The sequence below is a fragment of the Phoca vitulina genome, unplaced genomic scaffold, assembly GCF_004348235.1.
Source record: "Phoca vitulina isolate PV1807 unplaced genomic scaffold, GSC_HSeal_1.0 scaffold4, whole genome shotgun sequence".
Lineage (NCBI taxonomy): Eukaryota > Metazoa > Chordata > Mammalia > Carnivora > Phocidae > Phoca > Phoca vitulina.
In genome coordinates, this window is record NW_022589707.1 from 16,105,830 (window position 1) to 16,130,217 (window position 24,388).

The 24,388-nt window shown below is 36.9% G+C and overlaps 1 protein-coding gene across 8 annotated transcripts in view; it reads right to left on the reverse strand.

Moving 5' to 3' along the window:
• AHCYL2 (adenosylhomocysteinase like 2) overlaps positions 1 to 24,388 on the reverse strand; it is a 162,426-nt gene that overhangs the window by 108,762 nt on the left and 29,276 nt on the right. For 3 of the 8 annotated variants that reach the window (XM_032401599.1, XM_032401596.1, XM_032401597.1), the window contains exon 2: positions 16,275 to 16,422. The exons of the other annotated variants lie outside the window; for them this stretch is intronic. The gene's annotated coding sequence lies outside the window, so the exon portion shown is untranslated. The remainder of the gene's footprint in view (positions 1 to 16,274; positions 16,423 to 24,388) is intronic. 8 annotated transcript variants of the gene reach the window in all.

The following is a 24,388-nucleotide window of genomic DNA, read 5'->3' on the forward strand; positions in this document are numbered from 1 at the left end:
ATTTGGGGGTGCCTGGGTGGCTCAGTCGTTAAGCGTCTGCCTTCGGCTCAGGTCATGATCCCAGGGTCCTGGGATCCAGCCCCGCGTCGGGCTCCCTGCTCCGCGGGGAGCCTGCTTCTCCCTCTGCCACTCCCCCTGCTTGTGTTCCCTCTCTCGCTGTGTCTCTCTCTGTCAAATAAATAAATAAAATCTTTAAAAAAAAAAAAATACACATTTGTCTTTATAAGGCTATTTTCAGAAACCATTTCTTTTAAGTATTATTCTAAACCACCTATTATCAGAAGGTCCTGAAATTTTTATTTCACCTTTCAGATCATGTAAAATGTAGGTATAAGCATCCCAATCTTTCCATTTTAATAAACCCCAGACATTTACTCTCTATCAAGTGCATGTCTCCCTAGAAAGCCAAAATATTTAAATCTAGTGAAAGCCAACATGGCACCAAAAATAATTTTATCTTTCTTCCCTAGATGTTTCTAATCTTTTGAGAAAGTACTTAATTGGAAAGGAAGTCCATAGTTGACGGTTCCTATACAGCGGTTCCTCATTGGCTCCCTATATGCAGCCTCTCCTCTCCTCTTCCTATTATTTCCTTGACTTCTTACTTTCAACAAGTAACTGTTTTGAGTAATACTAAATGATTCCCCCAAAACAAGACTCTTATAACCACATTTCCAGGTCTCCAATCAGATTCTTTAAATAACACATACTGGAAGAGGCAAGACTGAAGCAGCAGAACCAAGAGACTGGCCTGAGGTACTAAGATTCCAGGGTCTTAAATCAGCTATATATTTTTCCAAAATCAATTTAACAAATAAAGGCAACAGTAGGAATGTAGAAAGTCTTTTTTAGAAAAAAATGACTGATCTATTTTTGTCTTGACTTTGGCCTAATTACTTCAACCAGTGGCTCTAACTCTGCATATATACAAACCCCCAGCAGGGCCAGCAACTGTTGGGAAAAATGAGAGAGCAAGATATTCCTAGTTAGAGACAATCTGAGTTCTACCAGGGCATGTGGTAACCCTCCAGGGATGCCTGTAATTACAGAAACTCATTTCTCTGGCCATTCACTGCCTTCATCTTAAAGATATAATTGGCATGATTCTATAGTTGTTTTTATTAAACATTCATATATTTATTATGTGTTTATTATGTGTTGACAGCTGTGTTATAATTTTCTTTCTCTATGTAATGAAAAAACCCCCAAGTCTGCCCACTAAGAAAGGTCTAAAGAAATACCAAATAATGTCTAGATGAGGACTCAATTCTACAGTCCATACAACTGATCCCATACTGCCTCTTTTTCTGCTTTCAGAATCTAAGTTTCTCTTCAAGATGCTATAGAATTGCTGAGGAATATTCCCCTAGCTTAAACAAGTTGTAGTCTTCTGTTCTCAACCTAGGGATATAGACTGACTCATATGTAACATTTTTAAAGCTGCTGCTCTGCAATGTACATCCCTCATAAAACCTTAATCACAATAAATTTAGTTAAATCCTTTAAAACCGGATTGCTCTAGCTTCACAGAACAAGTCTGGCTGCTCAGCTTCAACTCCCTGGAGAGAAGAGAGAAGCTCTACTCTATTATGAAACCAGCTTGCCTAATCAAATTCCCTTTCAGAGAAAGAGGTCAAGGAGAATAACTGCTGTGCATTTTTCAATTCTTCCTTCCAAGAAATGACTGTGATTGACAGATGCTACTTCTTTGAGTTCCAATGGCCAAGATCAACTAATTGTTCCTTAGTTAAAAGAATGATACCAATCCACCAAGCTACAGGACTCTCTATAATCATAATACAGAATCCTTTACATTTGTCAAGTTTCATGATTTTTGAAGCTTACACACACACACACATTCCTCTCTCTCCCTCCCTCTCTCTCAACACCTCATTGGGAAGGTAGAACAGATATCCTTATTTTACACACAGGGAAACTGCAAGAAAGGCAATATATCACTTGCCCAAGATGCACATGTTAGGTGGTAGATCTAAAAGTCTATGTTATCTTACGGTCTTGTGATTTCCTACACATCATATATCTTTGCATTCTCCTTGGTATGTCTACTAATCCCATTATCTGCCCCAATTCATTGAAATATTTACTAACAGAAGACAGCATGTTCAGATGATATAGTGGTGTAGTGGACATAGATGTATGTATGGTATAGTAGAAAGAGGTATTTGGAGACTAAGATGGGTTCAAATGACAGTTTTTCTACTTAAGGTGTGTACGACTTAGGGTAAATTGATAACTAGTCTCAATATCTTACCTGTAAAATTGGTGTACCATCTACCTCACAGAATTCTAAGAATTAAATGAGTTAACACACTGTTAAGCCCTTGATACATAAAAGATACTCAAATGTTAATTCCCTCCGCTAGAATAGTCCTAAACAGATTACCAGCCTCTTGAGAGTCTAACTCATCTGATTTCAGTGACTCCTAAAACTGAGGGATGAGGATTAGGGAAATTGGAGTGTTAACACTTTCCTGGCACTTCCCTCAGACATGTGGGGCTTTTTTGGCTGTCACTCTAATGAGCAGATTTTAGAAATGCAGTCAAACCAATTATGAAAAAAATAGGAAAAGGCAAATGTATCCAAATAAATAACATTTATCATGGGCACACGAAGTAATTAATTATCCTACCAACTAAACATATATTGGAATGCCAGCTAGATTATACCAGTCAGAATAAAGAAGAGCTGAATTAATGTTATTTGTCCTACAGAATAACTGGTTAGATCCATACAAAGAGAAATATTATGAACATCAATCTAAACAATCCTTCTCCACTACTACTGAATAAGCCAAATGGGATAAAACACTTTTCATAACAAATAAATGAATAATCACATTGACTATGAAATAAGTTCCTAAAAGTGAATTTACAGTCTCTAAAATGAATTTCTTAGTTTAGAACAAATCATATCTGGGGTGCCTGGCTGGCTCAGTCGGTGGAACACGTGACTCTTGATCTTGGGGTTGTGAGTTTGAGCACCACATTGGGTGTGGAGACTACTTAACAATAAAAAATAAAAGAACAAATCATATCTGAGTCCTTATTCTCAATACCACACATAAATTCATACTAGGCCACCTCTTTCCTGGGGTTATACTACATTTCCATAGTTAAGGGACAATTGCTATAAATATTTGAATGACTTCAACATGTTAAGCCCTGACCTATAAGAATTTAATTTGTTGTTGCTGCTTTTATTGTTTTTCTGTTTGAAAAAATTTTTGTGTGTTAGATTCCCTCAGGTAAGTTTTATTCTGTGGTTATAATCAATTCATGGCTTCTATTAGAACATTTTCAAAGCCATATCCAGATAGTGATATTAGTTGAAGGGACATACATACATTTGCATATAACTTTCATGTGTTGTAAGAATATTTTTTATCTCTTGGTCTTGGGGAATCAGCAGAATACTACTTATAATAAATGTAGCATTGTTATTTCTTGGTTTCCTTTTTATTTTTTTTTTTATTTTTTATTTTTTTTAAAGATTTTATTTATTTATTTGACGGAGAGAGAGAGAGCGAGAGCAGGAACACAAGCAGGGGGAGTGGGAGATGGAGAAGCAGGCTTCCTGCTGAGCAGGGAGCCTGATGTGGGACTCGATCCCAGGACCCTGGGATCATGACCTGAGCTGAAGGCAGACGCTTAACGACTGAGCCACCCAGGCGCCCTCTTGGTTTCCTTTTTAAAAAATTCCTTTTCCTCAACCATTAAAACTGAGCTTCCCAAAACTAAAGTTTCAAAGATAGGGGGAAAAAAAGAATGTTACTAGATGTCTTTGCTACATCAATTTGAAGAAAAGTGGCTAAGCAATATGCTTTTAAGAGTAATGTTTCTCAATCTAGAAGCCAAGTTGTAACAGCGTCCCAAATACACTTATTTCTAAAAACACTTAAGCACCTTTTTATGAAGCAACTAAATTAGATGCAAAGTTTTCCCTACTAATGTCACTTTCATTCTCATATTACATTCAATCTTATTGAGTGGGAGAGAAAGAGTGACATATAGCAGTCAGCAGGAAATTTTGCACAACCAGTAAATTCTATTATATATGCTACAGCCTCAGCTGTGACAATTATAGATTATTATAGTGCTTATGGGATATTTTCTCTTTATCATGCATAAATTCATGATAATGAAGGAAGCAAGGAGAGTGAAGAAACTAGAACAAGTGCCTCTTCGGGGATCATGTATGAGAATGCTATGAATGCTTAGTACCCACACAAAACAAGTTATAATCACCTAATCACAGGGAAAGTGATGGCTAACAAATTATTTTACAAGCACTGTTCCTAAAAATGTTTAAGATTTGAAAATTCTGTGAATTCTAATTTTTTTTTTAATTTTTTTTTTAATGATTTTATTTATTTATTTGAGAGAGAATGAGAGAAAGAGCACACGAGAGGGGGGAGGGTCAAAGGGAGAAGCAGACTCCCTGCCGAGCAGGGAGCCCGATGCGGGACTTGATCCAGGGACTCCAGGATCATGACCTGAGCCGAAGGCAGTCGCTTAACCAACTGAGCCACCCAGGCGCCCTCTGTGAATTCTAATTTTTTCACAGAGGATAATAAGAACTTATTCTTTAACAGTTCATATTTATTTGCCTTAATATAACCTACAAAATGATGACCTAGGGAAAAAAATAGAATTCATGTTTCTGGGAATAAAGTTTCATCTAAAAAAAAAAAAATACTGGCTTAGCCATAATTACTTATTGTTATAAAATGACAGATTTTGTGACACTAAATGAGTAATTTTATTATATGACCATAAAATCCTTTTATGAACACCATTCCATCCTGCAAAAGAGTCTGTGGTAAAGTCACTAAAGGCAATTTAACAGCAAAGGCTCTGGACAAAGAATGCATAATTTGAATCCTGGCTCTAACATTCACTAGTTGTGTGACCTGGCAAGTTACTTAATGTCTGTGTCTCAATTACTTCACCTATAAAATGGGGAGGATGATAATAATCTTACCTACATAATAAGGTTGTGGTGAGAATAAATGATATGAATAGAATATTGTGAGTACTTAAAAGTTAGTTATGCTTTACTTTCTTGTAATTTGGGGAGGTTGTAAAACAAATGGATAAACTCGTGGGGAATATGTTTGTGATGATGTGAATGTTCTTTGCCATTTATATTAAGGGAAAAAAGAATGGGGAGGAGAGAGGATGCTTTTAAATGTTACTTACAGAAGAAACGCCTGGGTGGGTTGGTCAGTTAATTGTTACTTATAGCTAGAGAAGGAAAAACAAAGATTCTTATTTATTCCTTTGAACAAAAATACAATGAAAAAATTCACTGGAAACAATAGATTAAACCACTCCATATCTGCTAACAAGTAGCAATTAAATAACATTCACTTTTTAAAAACACCTTTTTCTTTCACAGTCGCCCAAAATATTTTTCACTGTTATATCATCTTTTTTCAGATCAAGCAAGGATGTCATACTTGAACATTGTTCCTCTGTCATGCCGCTAAAATGAACTCATATTTTTAAATGCTGCTCAGAACATTCATTCATTTGACAAATATTTATTGAAAGTCATGCACTAGACATCAGGGACACAAAGATGACTAAGACATGCCCTCATCTTCAATCTTAGTCTTTTAGAAGAAACAAATATGTAAAATCACCAGAAGAGGAATAATGTGTGGTAGCAGCAATGGACTGAAATATATTAAAGAATATTAGGGATGCCTGGCTGGCTCAGTTGGTAGAGCATGTGGACTCTTGATCTCGGGACTGTGAATTCAAGCCCCATGTGTGGAATAGAGTTTACTTAAAAAAATTAATATATATTTAATATATATCTTTATATATTTATAAAAATATATAAGTAAATTTATAAAATTTATTAATAAATAAAATTTATAAAATATATAAACTTATAAATACATTAAATATATTTTATATATATAATAATATATATATTTAAAATCTAGGAGTTCATAATGATACCAAAAACAAAACAAAAGAGACCCCAATCAGTCACCATTGGATAATGCTGTGATCCAATTCATTATTTTGAAAATTGATAAATAAAAGGGAAGAACTGAGCATTCATCCTGACTTTCCCAAATGAACTACAGGGTAATTAAATACTAGATAAGGGGAAGTTTTTTTTTTTTATATATAAGTATAAAAATAATGATAGGTCGGAATATCATCATTTTGCAGCTCTTAATGATTTAATGGACCTAAGTAAAAATCATCAATAGCTACTGACATCACAAAAAGAAAGACATTATATTATACACTTGCTGATGAAAGTATCACCACTCTGAAGAAGTGTGAGCAAACTTCTAAATCTAAGTACCAATTTACAGGAAATGCAGAGGACAAAGGAACACATTAAAAGACATCATAGAGATACAATCAGCAAAAATCAGACTCAAGGAAACTTGACAAGACAAATGACCCAGTTTCTGTAACAAAAAATTAGAGAAGAGAAAGAAAAAGAGACAGAAGAGTTTTAAGTGACAAATCAACCAACTGCACTGAACAAAATTTACTTGTATCCCAAACACACTGAAAAAAAAAAAAAAAATATATATATATATATATATATATGAATGACACAATCAGAAATGCAAACCATGCGGTTTTGATACTATTAAAGAATTATTGTTAATGTTTTTAGTGTGATAACGGAACTGTGGTTATTTATTTAAAACCCTTATCTTTTAGAGATATAAATAAAAATGTATATAGGTAAAACTATAAAATGTCTAGAACTTGCATCCAGTAATTCAGGGGAGTGGGTAGAGTGGGTAGAGGTATACATGAAACATTTGACCATTATTAACAATTGCTGAAGGTAGGTAATGGGGTATATGTTTGACATTTTCTATTACAAAAACTTTAAAAAGAAACAGTAAAGATCAAAATGGTGAGAAAGAGAGGGACTGTATATAAAGTACTTAGCCTGTACATCACAAGTACTAGTTGTAATTATTCAAAAGCTTAAGGATTGGATTAGATGAACTCTCAGGCACTTTTCGAATCTGAAAGTCTAAAATTTTATGACTAGATTATCTTTAAAGGTCATTTTTAATCTCTAAAATTCTTTAGTTCTTCCCCATGGATCTGGCTCAATTTTCTTCTCCCACTGGTTAACAATAACCTGCAAAAACACTAAACAACTACTTTTAAAAAGCACATGAACTGGGATTGACTCCCAGTTCAGTGCTTGGAGGTTTCGACTGTAACACCCACTTCAGTTCTGGAGTCTGAATGTTATACTGCTTAATGAATAGGTTAAACAGTCAGTACTGATTAAACACATGGAAAATTTTGTTTTATTCAATGGAGAAAACTTTTTTTTAAACAACTATATTTATTTATTTGAGAGAGGAGAGAGAGGGCACGAGCGGGGTGGGGGGGGGGGGGGGGGGGCAGGTGTGGAGAGCAGACTCCCCGCTGAACAAGAAGCCTGGTGCAGGGCTCAAATCCCAGGACCCTGAGATCATGACCTGAGCCAAAGGCAGCCACTTAACTGACTGAGCCACCCAAGTGCCCCTCAATGGAGAAAACTCTTGTGTTTCTTTTTCCCCCACACATAAATAGTTAGGGAACAGTGTTTCAAAAACCCCTGAATATAATGAGACACTTTCAGGGGGTGCTTGAGATCACAAGTATTTTTGTGATAATACTAAGATGATATTCGTGTTTTTTACTCTCATTATCTCGTAAGTGTACAGTAGAGTTTTCCACAAGATACATGATGTGTGGCAATGCACCAGACTGAATGCAAAAGCAGATATGAAATTCAAGCTGTTTTTAATAAAGCCAGATATCAGAGAGATTTGCAAAAATACAAAACAATGCCGTTCTTCCCATGAAATGTTTAGTTTTGAAAAAAATATAGTTATTTTTCATATGGTTATTTATATTGACATGTAATGGGCTTATTATTTTCAAATAAAATACATAAATATTTTTAAAATTTCTCACTTTCAAAGAAATAGTAACATGTTTATTATTGTTGTTATAAATAAATTTAAGTTCTCCATTTTAATTCCTAATACAGTAAATATTGATAGCTATAACCCACATACACAAAAACTCTTTGGGATCCTCAAATTGTTAAGAATGTAAAAGAGTCCTGAGACCAAGAAGTTTGAGAGCTACTGCTCTAGAACACACACAACTCCATCTAATTATGTCTGTCACTACATCACCTCACATTACTACTCCATTTTACATTACAGAGACTCAATTCTTTCATTTTCACCCCACAAAGGGTATTTGCTCTAAAACTAGTTGGTTTGAGGGATGCTTGGGTGGCTCAGTCAGTTAAGCATCTGCCTTTGGCTGAGGTCATGATCCCAGAGTCCTGGGATCAAGTCCCACATGAGGCTCCTTGTTCCGTGGGGAGTCTGCTTCTCCCTCTCCCACTCCCCCTGCTTGTGTTCCCTCTCTCACTGTGTCTCTCTGTCAAATAAATACATAAATAAAATCTTAAAAAAAAAAATCTTTAAAACTAGTTGGTTTGATATGCCTAAAATTTATTGGGGGGATGCCCTGGTTTTTTTTTTTTTAAGATTTTATTTATTTATCCGAGAGAGAGAGAGATCACGAGCAGGGGTGAGTGGTTGAGGGAGAAGCAGACTCTCCGCTGAACAGGGAGCCCGACTCGGGACTTGATCCCAGGAGCCTGGGATCATGACCTGAGCCAAAAGCAGTCGCTTAACCGATTGAGCCACCCAGGCGCTGGGATGTCCTGGTTTAAAGAGAGAAATTATTGCTCACAATTGTAGAAAGATACGAAGAATTTTAATCACATGGATTCTACAAAGTTAAGAACATTTCTCTTTGAAGGGAAGTTGGCACTAAGTCGAAGGACCTAAGTTCTTTTTTGTGTGATCTTTTTTCCTTTCCATTAAGACTTGCCAAGGCTGGAAGTTAAGAGTCCTCAATTCCAGTTCCCTGACACCACGAAAAGACTTTGGCAAAATACTCCTTCCTGGTCAGGGTAGGAAAGCTGGTCATCTCAGAACACACAGAGCTCATCACTTCCTCGCCTTATGGATTCTCCATTAGGAATCTCTATGTACTGATCTCTGCCCAATTCTCCAAAAAAAAAATTGGAAGTTTAAGTCAATTCAATAAATTTGGGTGCTCTTGAAAGAATGACTCATGGAGGCCACACATAGGAGAAAAAGAAAAGAACGTAGTGGATGCTAGCTGTAAATAAATATATACAATACACACATCAGGGAGGAAACAGATGGGAGAGAAAGAGAAGACTGCAGCTCTAAACAGCTGATGCTGGCTACAAATACATACTTACAGACATACATATGCATGTAAACACCTAGAGTTGGCTATCCCATCCTCACGAGCTCCTGAGCAGCCCTGGACCCTTCTGTATCATGTCTTCTAATCTTTTATACTCCAAGGCAAATCTTAACTAAATTTCACTTTTATAAAAATATTGTAGAAAAAATCTGAAATTTGTCCACCTTCCTAGAGCTATAAATTGATACAATAAAAACTGTACTATTCCAGTTGGCCAAAAATAAAGCTCCAGAAACTAATGATTTTAAGGTTTTTTCATTTCTCGATACACTTTCCTGCTTTGAAAAAAAATTCTTAAAAAAAAATTTCATTCCCAGGGCGCCTGGGTGGCTCAGTCGTTAAGCGTCTGCCTTTAACTCAGGTCATGATCCCAGGGTCCTGGGATCAAGTCCCGCATTGGGCTCCCTGCTCGGCGGGAAGCCTGCTTCTCCCTCTCCCACTCCCCCTGCTTGTGTTCCCTCTCTCGCTGTGTCTCTCTCTGTCAAATAAATAAATAAAATCTTTTAAAAAAATAAATAAAAATAAATCTTAAAAAAAAAATTTCATTCCCATTTCTTTTCAGTTAATCAACAATTACATACTGAACATAGAAAAGAGAAAGTAAGAGTGAAAGTAACAAGCCAGAATCCTCCAAGAGAATTCCTCATTTCCATCCCCAGAAAGGCGAAAATCACATTGACTCAAGATGGCCCCCAAACAGCTACTCCAAGCTTTTTCTGTCCCTCCTATTCCTCACTCTCATCAGATGACCTTACTTCTTCTCTGAGAAGACTGACAAACTCGCTCATCTTAACTTCAGAATCACTCTCTATTCAAAAATCAAGCCCAACCCCATATCTTTGTTTCCTTTATTACTTCCACACAGCAGAATTCACATCCTTATCACTTCCCTTAAACTATTCAACTAGAACACAGTCTTCCTACTTCAGGAAATCTTGGAAATCAATTATTTATAATAAAATAGTATTCAAATTAAATAATTCATTAACTAGGCTAGAGGACAGTGCTTCCTTTTCTTTTTTAAATGACTCCATTGTAGCAGGGTTTAAAGATATTAAAATGATTTTAATATTTGGATCTTCATTTTGTTTTTTAAAGCCTCAGATGTAATGTGTTTCTTTATTCTATTCCTGGGAGGGTTCTTCCCTGAGGTCACAAGATCAAATCAGACCAGATTAGTAGACTGGTTTTAAAGTAAAAAATGACCACCTGATGCTATTTGGAAGCTAATATGAAACAAGATAGCGATACTGAGTTCAAGCCTCAGGCCCTGTAGTAAAAGAAGTATTGCTCTATTCATACAATAATAGAACATAATAAACCTCTTTGTTTTAAAGATAATCACTGGGGGTGCCTGGCCAGCTCATTTGCTCCTTTGGAAGAGTATGAAACTCTTGATCTCCTGGTCATGAGTTCGAGCCCCATGTCGGGTGTAGAGATTACTAAAAAAAAATAAAAATAAATAAAAATAAAAAATAAATTTAAAAAAGATAATCACTGAACTCTACTAGAATCAAAGCAAAAGGAATGGGATGCCTGGGTGGCTCAGTAGGTTAAGCGTCTGCCTTCAGCTCAGGTCGTGATCTCAGGGTCCTGGGATCGACCCCTGCTTCTCCCTCTCCCTCTGCCCCTCCCCCTGCTCGTGTGCTCTCTCTCTTTCATGCTCTCTCTCAAATAAATAAATAAATAAATAAAAATCTAAAAAAAAAAAAAGAAAAGAAAAGAAAAAGGAACTACCTAAAATATAAAACTGTAGTCTCTCAAAATGTTTGAGGAGAAAAAAGTCAAGTTTAACTGAAGTCTGGAAAATTCTAATCACTACTTTACCTTTGACAAATATACTTGTTTGGTTTATGTATTTATCACAATACATTTTAAGTACATAAAAAGTATAGAAAATAGGGGAATTCCCAATCAGAAAAGGACAATTATCATATGATCTCATTGATACGTGGAATTTGAGAAACAAAGCAGAGGATCATAGGGGAAGAGAGGAAAAAATAAAACAAGACAAAACCAGAGAAGGAGACAAACCATAAGAGACTCTTAATCATAGGAAACAAACTGAGAGTTGCTAGATGGGAGAGGGGTGGAGTGATGGGGTAACTGGGTGATGGACATTAAGGAGGGCATGTGTTATAATGAGCACTGGGTATTATATAAGACTGATTAAAAAAAAAAAAGACTGATGACGCACAGTCCTGTACCTCTGAAATCAATAATACATTATATGTTAATTGAATTTTAATTAAAAATGTTTAAAAATAAAAAATAAAGAAAATAGGGGACTTCCATTTCCAGACAATAAGGAGTAACAGGTACAACATTCACCTACCTGCCTGAATCAAACAAACAAAAACAGACAAAATATATGAAACAATGGTTTTGAAGACACGGCTCAGGCAGTGAATGAAAGGACAGTGATCCCTGAGAGACAGGAAACAAGTGAAATGAGTTCTATGAATGCCTCAGCTTACTACCTTGAGACCATTTCCAGGGCACAGCTCAGGGAGAAGGAACCCAGTAGAGTCCAGCAGACTATCTTAGTTGAGGAGATGGAGCTGAGAGTCGGTGGGGAGACCAAGGCAGATACAGTTTGCAGGACAGAGTGCTGGAGAAGAGAAGGCTGCACAGAGAGCCTTCTGGAAATATGTGGTGGGTGCCCCTCAAGTATTCAGCAGAATACTGACCAGTGATTGCATGTAAGGGACCACTGTCACTCAAATAAAACAGGAATAATGCTTATTCTTGAATGGCATTCAGGAATACCAATCAGAATGGAAAAGTCCCCAATTTACAGAGCACTGGGTAGAGTATTCAGAAGGGTGTGGGGAAAAATTACCTTAGATGGAAAACTGCTCTGGCCCAACCTAACAAATCCTAAATGGGAGACCAAGAAGGGTCAAAGTGTAATGATAACTTAGGTGTGATAGAAAACAAAGAAAAAGAAAAAGATCCAGTACCCACAAGGTAAAATTCACAATGCTTAGAATCCAAACAAATTTAAAAGACACACAAAGAAACAGGAAAATATGACCCATAAAGAGGAGAATCAGCTGAAACTTATACAAAATTGACACAGATGTCAGAATTAGTAGACATGGGCATTAAAAGTTATAATACCTGTATTCCATTTTCAAAAAAAAATAAATGGAAACATAGGAGATATAAAAAAAATCTAAATCAAACTTCTAGAGATTAAATGTACAATGTCTTAGATGAAAAATACACTGCAGAAGATTAACAGCAAACTAGGGCACCTGGGTGGCTCAGTTGGTTAAGCAACTGCCTTTGGCTCAGGTCATGATCCCGGAGTCCTGGGATCGAGTCCCACATCGGGCTCCCGGCTCGGCGGGGAGCCTGCTTCTCCCTCTGACCCTCTCCCCTCTCATGCTGTTTCTCTGTCTCTCTCTCTTTCTCTCAAATAAATAAATAAATAAATAATCTTTAAAAAAAAAAAAAAAAAGATTAACAGCAAACTAGACAAAACCAAATAAGAGATGAGTGAATTTGAAGACACAACAAAAGAAACTGTCCAAAATGAACCAGAGGAAAAGGGGGAAAAAAGACCATCAGTGAGTTGTGGGAACACTTTAAGCTGCCTAATATATTTGTAATTTGAGTTTCTTAAAGGAGAGGGAATAAGGACAGAAGAGTATTTTAAAAAACAATTGGAGGGGTGCCTGGGTGGCTCAGTTGGCTAAGCAACTGCCTCCGGCTCAGGTCATGATCCCAGGGTCCCAGGATTGAACCCTGCATCAGATGCCCTGCTCCTCGGGGAGCCTGCTTCTCCCTCTGCTTGCGCTCTCTCTCTCTCTGTCAAATAAATAAATAAACTCTTAAAAAAAAAAAGTTTAAAAAATTGGGAAAAAATTTTTTTCCAAATTTGATAAAAAAAACAATAAACCCATAGGTTCAAGATGTTCAATGAACCTCCAAGAAGAAGAACACAAGAAAAACTACATCAATAACATAATCAAATTGTTCAAACCACTGATAAAAAGACAATATTAAAAGCAGCCAGAAAAAAAGACACACTATATATAGAGGAACAAAGATAAGGATGACAGCAGATTTCTCATCAGAAACAATGCAAGTCAACAGTGAAGCAACAGCTTTAAGGGGATGCAAAAGCGAAAATGGTCAACCGACAATTCTATACTGAGGAAAAAATATGTTTCAAAAACAAAGGTGAAATAAAAGACATTTTCAGATACAGGAAAGAACTCATTACCAGTAGGCCTGCACTAGAAGAAATGGTGAAATAAACCTTTTGAGAAGGATAATACCAGATGAAAATCTGAATCTGCACAAAGGAGTGAAGAGCACCAGAATGAATAACTACATGGGTATTTGTGTAAGATTTTTTTTTCTTATTACGTAAATCTCTAAGTTTACTGTTGATATAAAAATAATCACAAGATGGTGTGGGGTTCATAATCAAGGGAGAAAATATATGACAAAAATAGCACAAAATCTGAGAGGGAAGAGAGGGGAATATTTCTATTGTCTAAGAACTATTGTAAACTTTTTTTTTTCAGTTTATTATAAATTTTTTATACTATAGGTAAAGTGGTATAACATTTAAAGGCAAACTATGATAAGCTGAAGATGTGTACTACAAATCCTAAAGCAACCATTAAAACAAAATAAAACAAATATGCTAACAAAGAAATATGAGTGAATGGTAATTAACCCAAATAAGACAGAAAGAAAGGAAAAATAAAACTAGAACAGATGGGGTAAATAGAAAACAAATAGCAAGACAGTAGGTTTAAACCTAACCGTATCAATAATCACTTTAAATATAGTCAGTTGAAAGATAGAGATTGTCATTTGCATTAATAAAGCAAAACTCAACTACATGCTGTATAGTACTATACACTTACTAGAATGGCTAAAAATAAAGACTGCCCATACAAGGTGTTGCCAAGGATGTGGAGGAACTCAAAATCTCCTATACTTCTGGTGGGAATGTAAAATAGCAAAACAATTTTGGAAAACAGTTTGGCAGTTTCTTAGAAGTTAAACATAATTATATGATCTAAATATTACACTCCTATCTATTTAACAAAGGAATGAAAGCACAAGTCTACAAACACTTGTACACAAATGTTCACAGCGGCTAAGAGCCCCAAACTGGAAATAACCCAAATATCAATGAAAGCAGTTGAAAAATCAAAGTGTGGTCTAGCCACACAATGTAATACTACTAAGAAGTAAAAGGAATGAACCTCTGACCACTCAACAGCATGGATGAATCTCAAAATAATGATGCTAAGTGAAAGAACTATAAACCCCCAGCCCCAAAAGATGATGCACTGTATGATTTCATAAAAAAAAATGCCAACTCATCTATTGTAACATAAAGCAGTTCAGTAATTGCCTAGGGATGAGGTTAGGTTGGAAGGGGCAGAAGACTTTAGAGGTGATAGACAGATTATCTTAACTGTGATGACAGTTTCACAGTTGTATACCTACGCCAAAACTTTTTAAATTGTACAGCTTCGATACATTTTTACTTATTAATTTATGTAATGATTATAGGCCTATTCAGATTTTTATTTCTTCTTGAGTCAGTTTTAGTAAGTTAGCTTTATTTCTGATTTCTATTATTTCTTCTTTGACCTATGAGTTACTTAGAAGTATGCCATGCCTCTAAATTTCCAAACATATAGTGATTTTGATCATCTTTTAGTTTAATTTCAATCTTTATTGAGTATGAGAACATACTCATGCTTAAATACCCATTCATTGGTTTTGTTGAGACTTGCTTTATGCATTCAGTATTTGTACAATTTTCTAAAAACTGCTTAAAAAGAAAGTATATTCTCATCTATTATGTGCGGGACTCTGTAGAGGCCCACCAAATCAAGCTTGTTGGTCATCTGTTCAAATCTTCTCAAATTTTTTGTCTGTTTGACCTGCAATCACTGAGAAAAATGTGTTAAAATGTCCTGCTTTGTAGATGTATCAATTTTCCTATAATTGTATATGTATTCTTTTCTCCTATATCCTATCTACGTATTTTGAGGCCATAGTATTGGGGGCACAGGATTTGGAATTATTATCCCTTCCTAGTTAATTATTCCTTTTATAATTTTTAGTGACTGATTTTTAAAATTCTAATGATTTTTGCCTTCAAGTTAATTTTGCCTACTAATGTCCAGCTATACCAGCTTTCTTTTAGAATATGTTTTTCCATACCTTACTTTCAATCTGATTCTTTATGTTTTATTAGGTATGCCTCTTATAAACTGCATAGAGCTGAATTCTTTTATATTCAATCTAATGATGTTACAGTCATCTATTACTACATAAAAAACTACCCCAAAACTCAGTGGTATAAACAATAATCATTTTATTTTTCTCACGATTTTGTGGGCCACAAATTCTATCAGGGCGTAGCAGAGATAGCAGGTCTCTGATCCACAATGTCTGGGACCTCAGATGGGATGACTTGAATAGATGAAGATGGCTAGGATGTCTCAACAGGAGCTATTTGTCTGAGACCCCAGTTATTCTCCAGGTGCTGTTTGCTAGGGCTGGACTGTCAACTTCCTTCACTCACTCATATGGCTACAGCTAGTTGATGCTATTTGTTAGTAGCTCACCGGGGCTATCAACCAGTGCCTACATGTATCCTTTCCATCTGGCTTGGGCCTCTTACAGCATGGTGGCTGGGTTCTGAGTGCAAATATTCCAAAAGGCATAGGCAGAAGCTGCAAGGCTTCTTATAACGTAGCCTCAGAAGTCTTAGCAAGTGGCATTCAATTGGTCAAGCAAGTCACTAAAGCCAGCCTAGATTCAAAAGGAGGAGAGCAATAGACTCCACCTCTGAATGGCAAGGAAGAAATTAACAATGGCCACTTTGGAGAAAAGCTACCACATAACCACCCTCTGGCCCCAAAAAGTCCCTCCCACATGCAAAACACACTCACCCTCTTCTAAGACCTTCAAAAGTCTCATCTCATAATGGCATCAGCTTGATGTCCAGAATCTTGATTATCTAATTCAGGTCCAGGTGAGATTGAGGCTCCTCAGATGCAGTTCCTCAGGTACAGCTACTGGAGTATAGTTCCTCTTGATCTGAATAAAGAAACAAATTATCTGCTCCCACACACCCAACACACAAACGTACAACAGTGAGACTGACTCAGGATAACCACAATTACACTCTCATTCAAAATATGAGGAAGAAGGGGAAGGAACAAGAAACACATAGCAGTTACTGGTCCATAGCAATTCTGAAATTTAATCAGACACAAGTCACCAGTTCCTTGATTACAGCCCAATCCTATTCCCTGAGAGTGATTCTCCAAAGCTCTCGGCTCCACCTCTGAGTCATCCTTCCTTTCACATAAGAGATGATTAATGTTTGCAATGGAGTAGCCTTCTCGGCCTGCTTCCTGCTTGTAGATGATTAGAAGTCCAAAGGTTTATTTTCAGTTTTTACTGTCTCTGTTCCTTTTTAATCCAAGCTGAAGCTGCTTCTGTTAGTACAATTTGTTTAAAACCTTGTAGATCTCCTATGACTCTTACAGGAGTTCACTCCAGGAGACACAGCCATACCAACCTTCTCTATCTTAAGTTCTGTGTTCTGAGGCTACAGTAAGAAAACATTCTTAGGATCCTTAGAAGCCCTATTATTTAACAGAGAAGGTGTAAGAAGCATTCCTTTAAGATCTTTGGACATCTTTTTATCTAGCTAAAACATTCTATTCTATTCTTATATCTTTTTGAAGTCTTAGCAAAGGGATTTATATTTGCACCTTTGAGATCTTTACTCTGAGGTCATGTTTTATTGGTAGAATCTTGAATTTTACCTTTGCTCTGAAGCCATTTCATTAAGTCATTGGCCATCTAGAGCAACTGGAGATGAGAAAAAGTTTTATTTTAAAACATGACAGATCCTGGGTTAGAAACATTTCCCCTATAAGTCCTGCTTAAAAACTGAATATAGTTCATTCCTCATTCACCTCTATATAGGCAGTTAGAAACAGCTAGGTAACACTTGCCAACATTCTGCCTAGAAATCTCTTTGGATAAATCCAATTCATTGGATACATTTTCTATCTTCCACGTTACCACATTTGACAATGCTAACAAACCTTGTACCATTTATATGACAATGATTCCTGTTATCCCGCCTCCAATAACACTTTTCTCACTGTGTTTAAAGACCTGACTAACAGTCTCCTCAAGGTCCCTTCAGCTTCTACTCACCACCAAGTTCCAAAGCCAACCTAAATTTTAGGTTATAGATGCACCTCACTTCCAGGTACCAAATTCTTTTCAATTATCTATTGCTACGAACAAAATACTCCAAAACTTAATGTCATAAAACTACAATCATCTTATTATGCTCATAACTCTGAGGGTCAAGAATTCAGACAGACTATAGGGGATAGTTTGTGTCTACTCCATGACATCTAGGGCTTCAGGCAGAGTGGCTCTAATGGCTGAAGATGGCTACACTGAGTCCATATGCCTGGGGCCTGGGTTTTTCTCCATATAATGTCTGCTGGGACTGGAATGTCCAAGACGACTTCTTCACTCACATAGCTGGCAGCTGATGCTGGTTGCTGGCTGGGAGCTCAGCTGGGCCTCTCCATCTGGCTTGGGCTTCTCACAGCATGACAGCTGGGTTCCCAGACTATATTCCATGGGAGAGCATTCCAAAAAAACAATGTTGAAAGATAGATGGAAGCTGCAAAAGCATCTCATGACCTAGCCTTAAAAGTCCCCAAATGTCACTTCTGGTACCTTCTATTGGTCAAACAAGTCACTAAAGCCAGCCCAGATTCAAGATGAGTGGAGGAATAAATTTGACCTTTAGGAGGGAGAATAGCATACATGTAAAGGAAATGAACTAATATCAGCCATCTTGGAAACACACTATAAAAGACGATCTGTCTTTTAAGTGGTAAGTGTAATTCACTTACTTTAGTATGATTACTGATGCATTTGAATTAATTTCTACCATCTTTAACTATGCCTTCTATTTATCCTTTCTGTTCTATATTACACTTTCCTTTCCTGCTTTCTATTAGATTAAGCAAGTACACAAATCATAAACTCAATCAATTATCACAAAGTGAAACAATCATGTAACTACCACCCAGGTCAAGAAATCCAGCACTCTAGAAACCTCCTTCATCCTCCCTCCCAGTCACTGTCCTTTCCCTCACTACCATGACTTTTAACACCATATGTTAGAGTTCATAGCTTTATATAAATGAAATCATATAGTACATATTCTTTTGTGTCTGGCCTCCTTCATTCAGTATTATCTTTATTAGACCATAATCTTGTACATAGCAACAATTTATTCATTTCCAATAGTATTCCATTGTATGAGTATGCCACAATTTTTTTTTTAAGATTTTATTTATTTTTGAGAGAGAGAGAGAGTGTACAAGCAGGCGAAGCAGCAAGCAGAGGGAGAGGGAGAAGCAGACTCCCTGCTCAGCAGGGAGCCCGACATGGGGCTTGATCCCAGGACCGTGGGATCATGACCCGAGCTGAAGGCAGATGCTTAACTGTCTGAGCCACCCAGGCGCCCCTGAGTATGCCACAATTTATCCATTCTATCATTGATGTTGTCCACTGAGTTTTAAATTTTGATGACTGTATTTTTTAAAGTTCTATTTTAAAAAAAAAATCTTTAGAGCACTTTTGATTGTGGGAATCCTGTATGGCCTATATTGAAGATATTCCCATAGAGAAGTTTTGCATTTGCTTCAGCCTGATGCCATGTGACTGTCACTGATTCAGGACTACTTTACACATTAATTTCTCAGCCTTGGGTTTCCTAAACTGCAGAGAAAGAGGGACGTTCTAAACCAAAATTACATGAGAATAAGCCCATGGTAACAAATTCTCAGAAAAAAACTTTTTCATCTAGAACTCATACAGTGTGGACAAACTCATACAGTGTGTGACATCACATCACTAGACAGATGTTTTTCTAAATCATCTTTTCAATGGTGTGACCACCTTTTGAGGAACCTAGCTTTATGGAGGGAGGCAGGAAAGTCTCCTGTTCCTGTATGGCTGTTAAAACTGAAGCCTCTTCATTACCCAGGGCCAGCCATAGTTTTAACTTACGTACTTACCACTTTAGTTTTTAATTCACCCTTCATTTTTGCCCTTGAGGATTTTCCTTACTTTTTTTTTATAAGCTCAGTTATGGAATTTAAAATAATGTTTGTTATATTTTATCTGGCAATTTACAGGAATCTCAAGTGCGCTTTTCACCTTTTGTCAAATGTAAAGCATATGACAGAAAAAAAATCCAAAAAAGCCATAGGCAGCAAAACTCAAAAAGAGGAAGAAGAAAAAAAAAAAGAAAAATCTTCTGCCTTTTATCACACATAGGAGATAGCACTCATAGATCCAAGGTTATTTGTACTAATTAGATTCTAACTAAAGGAATGTATATACTCTATCATCCTTTCTGAATCTCTTTGTGCTCTGGCGAGGAAGAACACAATGGAGAGGACACCAATCAAGCAGGTATACCAAGGCAGTTCTAAACACAATTGATGTTACATTAGGAAGGCAGAATCTTTCAATCAGGGTGACCCAGATTATACAATGAGGAAAGATCTAAAGGAACTGAGAAATGAAGTATTAAGATAAACCTAACAGTTTCAGGGCACCTGGCTGGCTCAGTTGGTAGAGCATGCAACTCTTGATCTCAGGATTGAGTTTGAGCCCCATGTTGATTACTTAATTATAAAAAAGATTTTAAAAAAATGATAAACCTAACAATTTCCTAAAGGGCTTCATTTTCTTTTCAGTAAACTTTTGTCCTCTTTCCTACCAAGTAATGTAAGTATAAACACTATTCAGCTAACAAGTAAATAGGGGAGAAAATGGAAATAAGAAACAGTAAATGAAATTCAGACATTGGGACAATATCAACAAAGCATATATTTTAATGTCCATAAAAAACCATGAAATACTACAAATTATTTATTTGATATATATTATGTACAAAGTATTGTATTAAATGATAGGACACAAGTATGAAGTAAGAATCAAGCAAATTTATCAGGCAAGATAGAGCTATAAATACTATACACTTTCAAGTGACCTTTAAAAATATGAAACACAAAAATAATCAATTGAGGAAGGGAAACACTTCAAAAGTCAAGAGGTATATAAGTATTGTATGATCCCACTTATATGAAATGTCCAGAACAGGCAAATCTATAGAGACAGAAAATAGATTAGTGGTTGCCTAGAGGTGGTGAGGGTGGAGTGGAGTGGGAGGAGTAGGGGAATGATTACTACAGGTTTCTTTTTGGGATGCTGAAAATGTTCTAAAATAAGATTAGATTATGGTGATGGTCACACACTCTATAAACATAAAAGAAACACTGAATTGTATACCTGAGTGAACTTTACAGTATGAAATTATATCTCAATAAAGCTATTTTTAAAAGTCAAGAGATCTATTTATTTTCAAAAAGTTGTAACATTCTACCAAAAGAGAAACCCAGCCCACCAAGCAATCTTCAAGATATTTTTGTTTGTTTGTTTGTTTCAACAAAGGCAAGATACTCTTGTCAAATTGAACTTCTTTAGGGTCTACAATAAAATGAGTTTAGGGTCTATGATAAAAATGAATGATAAAAACAAGATCCTAAAGATAGCACAGGGATTTAAGTCATCCCACAAATGCTAAAGTTAAATTAGAACTAAGAGGGGACGCCTGGGTGGCTCAGTTGGTTAAGCGTCTGCCTTCGGCTCAGGTCACGATCCCAGGACCCTGGGATCGAGTCCCGTGTTGGGCTCCTTGCTTGGCGGGGAGCATGCTTCTCCCTCTGCCTCTGCCCCTCTCCCTGCTTGTGTGCTCTCTCTCTGATAAATAGATAAATAAAATCTTAAATAAATAAATTAAATAAATAAGAACTAAGAGTAAAAGGGGAGTAGATCAAAATAGGAAGTTTGTCTAAAAACTCTTAAATTATTTCTCACTTTCATCTGTCTCTCTACATACGGCCCCCATCGATTTTTTCTTAAAACAGATAATTTGACATTTTCAATGCTCTTACTTTCATGTTACAGGGACTATGGAATTGGGACTAAACAGGAATTGGGACGCCTGGGTGGCTCAGCCGGTTAAGTGTCTGCCTTTGGCTCAGGTCATGATACCAGGGTCCTGGGATCAAGTCCTGCATTGGGCTCCTTGCTCAGCAGGGAGCCTGCTTCTCCCTCTGCCTGCCACTCCCCTTGCTTGTGCTCTCTCTCTCTCTGACAAATAAATAAAATCTTTAAAAAAGAAAGAAACAGGAATTAGTACTACCATTCATCCAACCATACAAGATTAGAAACTCATCCTCCTCTCTTATCACACAGAGCATCCACCCCAACAAAAAATGTCACCAAATTCCATCAATTCTATCATCTTAATATTTCTCTTATTAGATTTCCTCCATTTCCTGTCATAGGAAAGGCCTTTATCCTCTCTTACTCAGATAATTACAACAGCCTGTTTTCTTTGCCTTCAATACTACCCTCACCCCTGGGGCACCTGGGTGGCTCAGTTGGTTAAGCATCTGCCTTCAGCTCAGATCATGATACCAGGATTCTGGGATAGAGCCCATGTCAGGCTCCCTGCTCAGTGGGGAGTCTGCTTCTCCCTCTCTCTCTGCAGCTCCCCCTGCTTGTGCTCTCTCTCTCTCAAATAAATAAAATCTTAAAAAAAAAAAAATACTACCCTCACCCCCACCTCCAATATATTATCCACACTAATATCCAAATTTAATAAGGCTAAGGTAAACTCAATAAACTGGAGAGCATGCATGTATACACACACACACACATCCTCTCTTTCTTACTTTAAATTGACATTTTCTACTCACGTTATTTTATAATCCATTTTTTGTTTTCACTTAAAACATAATGATCATTAAAAAAAACCCATAATGACCAATCCCCCTTCTCATTAAGTATACTTGTACAACATAATTTCTGATGGCTGCATATTATTACATTCTATGGACATACCATATTTTATTATTTCTTCATAACAAAATATACTCATGCTGTATTAGTAAACAAAAACGTTTCTCTTCATTGTTTTATCTTTCCTTTAAAACCTATCTATATCTATAATTATGCCACAGGGGCGGGGCGTCTGGGTGGCTCAGATGGTTAAGCGTCTGCCTTTGGCTCAGGTCATGATTCCGGGGTCCTGGGATCGAGCCCCACATCGGGCTCCTGGCTCAGCGGGGAGCCTGCTTCTCCCTCTCCCTCTGCCTCCCCACCCCGCTCATGCTCTCTCTCTCTGTATCTCTGTGTCTCAAATGAATAAATAAAATCTTTAAAAAAATAAAATAAAATAAAATTATACCACAGGGGCACCTGGGTGATGCAGTCAGTTAACTGTCCGACTCTTGGTTTTAGCTAAGGTCATGATCTCACGGTCGTGGGATAGAGCTCTGTGTTGGGCTCCATGCTCAGTGTGGAGTCTGCTTAAGACTCTCTCTCCCCCTCTCCCTCTGGTCCTCCCCCACTGCATGCTCTCTCTCTCTAAAATAAATAAATCTTTTAAAAATTAAACTAAAACTATGTCATCTTTGTTAATATAAAGTCATCTTTGTTTCATCTTTTATGGTATTTATTACATTCTAATTTGAATAAGTTACTATATGATTTATTAATTCTACTCTATTAAAACCTTCTGAGTATATATATATATATTTTAAAGATTTTATTTATTTGACAGAGAGAGACACAGCGAGAGAGGAACACAAGCAGGGGGGAGTGGGAGAGGGAAAAGCAGACTTCCTGCAGAGCAGGGAGCCTGATGCAGGGCTCAATCCCAGAACCCTGGGATCATGACCTGAGCCAAAGGCAGATGCTTAACGACTGAGCCACCCAGGCGCCCCCCTTCTGAGTATATTTATTCTATTTTATTCAAGCTTTGGATGCCTCCTCCACCACCACTGCTACCTCAGCATCTAGCTCAGTATCATTATTAAATTAGATACTCAATGATACGAGTGATTTATCCAGATAAAGTTACCCTGATAAAAATATTATGTCCATTATGCTACCTAAACTTCTCTGAGATGACAGTTTAGTTCAGGGCTCTTCCCACGTATGATTCTTCAGCATTTCCTTTGATTCTGTGAGTTACTCTTATTATCCTTATAATATCCTCCTTCCCCTACCCACTCTCTTTTTTTGCTTAAATCAACTTGCAACCAAAGAAAACCTAACTGATAAAGGCTGGAACACTTTGTAATTACTCAACAGACATCTGTTGAGCAAAATAGTGAATGAATGTACTGAAAGTCAGTTAAATGTATACTGAAAAGGAAGAAATGGATGCAGACAAGAAACAGGAATATATTGAAACTGGAAGATACTAACTACACCGACAGTAGGTTGCTATATCAAAACAATTATCTTCATTTTGGACAACTTTTCCCCTATTAACTCTCATCCCAAAAGCTGTTCTCGCCAAAGGCTTTGAAGTCATCCTTAACTCCTCTTTCTTTCAAACACTAGTTGAATTTATTAGCATATCCAATTTGCTCTACTTTCAAAATATATACTGAATCTAACCACTTCTCCCATCTTCACTGCTATTATCTGATCCAAACTATCATCATCTCTTATCTGGTCATTGCAGTAACCTCCTAACTAATCTTCTTACTACCACCCCTGACCCTCTTCAGTGTATTCTCAACCTTGCAGCCTGAATGATCTTGTTAAAACTTAGATCAGATCATGTCACTCTGCTTGAAACTTTCCAATCGTTTCCTATCTCATTTAGAACAAAAGCCAAAGCCTAAAATCCTTAATATAACCAATTAAGACCACGTATGGTGGGGCGCCTGGGTGGCTCAGTCGTTAAGCGTCTGCCTTCGGCTCAAGTCATGATCCCAGGGTCCTGGGATCGAGTCCCACATCGGGCTCCCTGCTCGGCGGGAAGCCTGCTTCTCCCTCTCCCACTCCCCCTGCTTGTGTTCCCTCTCTCGCTGTGTCTCTCTCTGTCAAATAAATAAATAAAATCTTTAAAAAAAAAAAAAAG